The sequence below is a fragment of the Canis lupus genome, chromosome 17 (assembly GCF_048164855.1).
Source record: "Canis lupus baileyi chromosome 17, mCanLup2.hap1, whole genome shotgun sequence".
In the NCBI taxonomy this organism is placed as follows: Eukaryota; Metazoa; Chordata; class Mammalia; order Carnivora; family Canidae; genus Canis; species Canis lupus.
Genome location: NC_132854.1, coordinates 57,919,047 through 57,921,847, shown reverse-complemented (window position 1 = coordinate 57,921,847; position 2,801 = coordinate 57,919,047). Strand labels below are relative to the sequence as shown.

Genomic DNA, 2,801 nt, shown 5'->3' with positions numbered 1-2,801 from the left:
GCTATGGCTGATGTCAAAGAGTTACTGCCTATGTTCTCTTCTAGAAGTGGTTTGCATCTTGCTGTCCAGTTTTCTCAATGCCATTTGTTGACGAGATAGTCCTTTTCCCATTGGATATTCTTTCCTGCTTTGTTGAAGATTAGTTAACCATATAGTTATGGATTCATTTCTAGGTTTTCTATTCTGTTCTGTTGACCCATGTGTCTGTTTTTGTGCCAGTACCATACTGTTTTGATCACCACAGCTTTGTAATATAGCTTGAAGTTTAGTAATAGTGATGCCTCCAGCTTTGCTTTTCTTTTTCAAGTTTCCTTTGTCTATTTGTGGTCATTTGTGGTTCCATACAAATTTTAGAATTGTATTTTAGAATTTTTATTTATTTATTTATTTTTTAATTTTTTAATTTTTTAATTTTTTTATTTTTTCTCAGAGTAAACTTTATTACTTTTCCAGAAAATATATTCAGTAAATACAGTAATGCATCAATAAACGTGGCCTCATATGCCTTTGAAATTTTTTTGTATGCCTTTGAAATCTTAAAGTAATCTTCAATGATGTTGATCAGGAAATTCTTTCATTGGTGGAATTACTTCTCCAGTCTCCAGAATTATATCACCTGGGAATATTCTGGGCTTTCTTTCAACAATGGCATATGGTTTTGCATTCATATGATATTTGATATAATAATGAACAATCCAGGCAGGTATAAGTACATGAGTAAAAGCAAAGATACTGTGTCGGTATACCTTGTAAATCACGTTCTTCCAGGGGGTCTGGTCCCGCAAAAACTTATTCCAAAATTTCTCCATAGGCCACACCCGCTGCGGAGGCAGCACCGGCTCCCAGGGGCTCAGCTCCTGGTCCTTTAGCCATCGCCTTCTCAGCTGTTGGAGCTGCTGCAGACGAAGCTTCTCGTCTGGCGTGTACCCCGCCATGTCGCCGCCGGCACCAAGTGTATTTTAGAATTTTTAGAATTTCTCTTTTTGTTGCTTCATTATTGGTGCATAGAAATGCCACATATTTCTCTATATTGATTTTGTATCCCATGACTTTGCCAGATTAATTTACCAATTCTAGCAGTTTTTGGTGGGGTCTTTCAGGCTTTCTATATACAGTATCATGTCATCTGCAAATAGTGAAAGTTTCTCTTTTTCCTTGACGATCTGAATGACTTTGATTTCTTTTTGTTGTCTGCTGTCGCTAGGACTTCTAGTGCTATGCTCAATAGAAGTGGTTAGAGTGAACATCCTTCTTCTGTTCCTTATCATAGAGGAAGAGCTCACAGTTTTTCCCCATTGAGAATGATATTAACTGTGGGTTTTTTCATAGATGGCCTTGATTATGTTGAGGTATGTTCCCTCTAACCCTACTTTGTTGATTTTTTTTTGAAATCATGAATGGATATTATACTTTGCCTAATGCTTTCTCAGCATCCATTGAGAAAATCATATGGTTCTTAACTTTTCTTTTATTAATGTGATGTATCATGTTGATTGATTTGCAAATATTGAGCCACTCTTGCAACCCAGGAATAAATCCCACTTGATAGGAGTAAATGATTTTTTAAATATATTGTTGGATTCTGTTTGCTACTATTTTGTTGAGGATTTTTGGATCTATGTTCATCAGAGATACTGGCCTATGGTTCTTTTTTTGGTGGTGTCTTTATCTGGTTTTAGTATCAGGGTAATGCTGGCTTCATAGAGTGAATTTGGAAGTTTTCCTTCCTAATATATTTTTTGAAAAAGTTTGAGAGGAATAGGTAGTAACTCTTCTTGAGATGTTTGATAGAATTCATTTGCAAAGCCACCTGGTCCTGGACTTTTGTTTGTTGGGATTAGTTTTTTGATTACTGATTCAATTTCTTTGCTGGTTATCATTCTATTCAAATTTTCTATTCCTGTTTCAATTTTGGCAGTTTGTTTCTAGAAATTTATTCATTTCTTTTGGGTTGTCCAATTGGTTGGCATATAGTTTTTCATAATATTCTCTTATGATTGCTTGTATTTTTGTGGTGTTGGTTGTTATTTCTTCTCTCTCATTTGCAATTTTATTTATTTGGGTCCTTTCTCTTTTCTTTTTGATAAGTCTGGCTACAGGCTTATCAATTTTATTGATTTTTTTTTTCAAAGATCCAGCACCTGGTTTCACTGATCTCTTCTATTGTATTTTAGTTACTGTATCATTTATTTCTTCTCTAATCTTTGGTTGTTTCCTTCCTTCCACTGGCTTTCCTTTTTTTCTCTTTTTTAAGATTTTATTTATTTATTCATGAGAGACACAGAGAGAGAGAGGCAGAGACACAGGCAGAGGGAGAAGCAGGCTCCCTGCAGGGAGCCTGATGCAGGACTCGATCCCAGGTCTCCAGGATCACACCCTGGGCTGAAGGCGGTGCTAAACCGCAGAGCCACCCGGGCTGTCCTGGCTTTAGTTTCACTTGTTCTTTTTTCTCTTGAGTTGTAAGTGTAAGGTTAAGTTGATTTTTGAGATTTTTCTTGATTCTTGAGGTGGACCTGTATTGCTATAAATTTCCCTCTTAGAACTGCTTTTGCTGCATCTCAAAGGTTTTGGACTGTCGTATTTTCATTTTAATTTGTTTCTATGTACTTTTTAACTACTTCTTTTGCTTTACTGGTTGGCCTATTCATTGTTTATTAGCATGTAATTTAACCTCCATGTATTTGTGGTCTCTCTAGATTTTTTCTTGTGGTTGACTTCTAGTTTCATAGCATCAAGATCAGAGAAGATGCATGGTATGAGTTCAATCTTGAATTTGTTGAGGCTGGTTTTGTGGACTAATA

At 36.0% G+C, this 2,801-nt stretch overlaps 1 pseudogene; it reads right to left on the bottom strand.

Annotated features, from left to right (window-relative positions):
- Window positions 1–369: 369 nt before the first annotated feature.
- On the bottom strand, window positions 370–951 carry LOC140608182 (NADH dehydrogenase [ubiquinone] 1 beta subcomplex subunit 6 pseudogene; annotated as a pseudogene).
- Window positions 952–2,801: the final 1,850 nt, after the last annotated feature.